Source organism: Ahaetulla prasina, chromosome 4 (assembly GCF_028640845.1).
Source record: "Ahaetulla prasina isolate Xishuangbanna chromosome 4, ASM2864084v1, whole genome shotgun sequence".
NCBI classification, from domain to species: Eukaryota; Metazoa; Chordata; class Lepidosauria; order Squamata; family Colubridae; genus Ahaetulla; species Ahaetulla prasina.
The window spans coordinates 145334798-145336316 of NC_080542.1; positions in this window are offsets into that span (position 1 = coordinate 145334798).

A 1519-nucleotide genomic window follows, 5' to 3' on the forward strand; every position below is an offset into this window, starting at 1 on the left:
TTCTACCCCCTCTTTCTCATTATTATTACTATTATTATTATTAGGAAGAGATGTACTTCTTATGCTGTTTGTTCCACTGAGAATCTTGTAAAAAGGAGAGGCCCAAATTTGCTTCCAATAGAATTCTGGACGAACCACATTTTAAAACCCACCAATGCTAAACCTCCCCAAATTTACACTATGGTTAAATTTTGTGCTGTTACATCCAAAAGAGGCAGACAGGCCTTCTCCAAAACACAGTTCGTTCATTCTGAGCCAGACCCGTGTGTGTCTGCTTGTGTGTGTGTTGACATAACCTATCTAATAAAATTTGGCATGACTTTACTATGGTTGTAGCATCCCGGGGCGTGTGATCGCCATTTGCAACCTTCCCATCAAGCTTCCAAGAAACAACGTCAACGAAGGAAGCCAGATTTGTTTAATGGCCTCGTGATTCACTTAACAACTTCAGTGATTTGTTTAACAGGTGTGGCAAAAAGGGTGTAAAATTGGGCAGGACTCACTGAACAATTGCCTTGCTTAACATTGGGAGCTGCAGTCCCAGGACTACCGATAGATAGATAGATAGATAGATAGATAGATAGATAGATAGATAGATAGATAGATAGATAATGATAGATAGATAAATATAGAGATAGATAGATAGATAAATAGATAGATAGATAATGATAGATAGATAGATATAGATAGATAGATAAGGATAGATAGATAGATATATATATAGAGAGAGATACATAGATAGATAATCATAGATAGATATAGATAGATAGATAGATAGATAGATAGATAGATAGATAGATAGATAATGATAGATAGATATAGATAGATAGATAGATAATGATAGATAGATAGATATAGAGATAGATAGATAGATAGAGATAGAGATAGATAATGATAGATGGATAGAGATAGATAGATAGATAGATAGATAGATAGATAGATAGATAATGATAGATAGATAGATAGATAGATAGATAGATAATAATAGAGAGATAGATAATAATAATAATAATAATAATAGATAGATAGATATAGAGATAGATAGATAGATAGATAGTAGATAGTTAGATAGATACATATAGAGATAGATAGATAGAGATAGAGATAGATAATGATAGAAAGATAGATAGATAGATAGATAGATGATAATAATAATAATAGATAGATAGAGATAGATAGATAAATAGATATAGAAATAGATAGATAGTGATAGATAGATAGAAATGATAGATATATAGATAGATAATAATAGATAGAGAGAGAGATAGATAATGATAGATAGATATAGAGATTAGATAGATAGATAGATAGATAGATAGATAGATACATATAGACATAGATAGATAATGATAGAGATAGATAGACAGACAGATAAAAGACAGAAAGATAGAGACACATAGATTATAGATACATAGAAGATACATAGATAACTGATAGAGATGGAAGGATGGATGGAAGAGAGAGAGATATGATGGATACCTAGATACCTAGCTAGATATAGACAGACAGAGACAAAGAT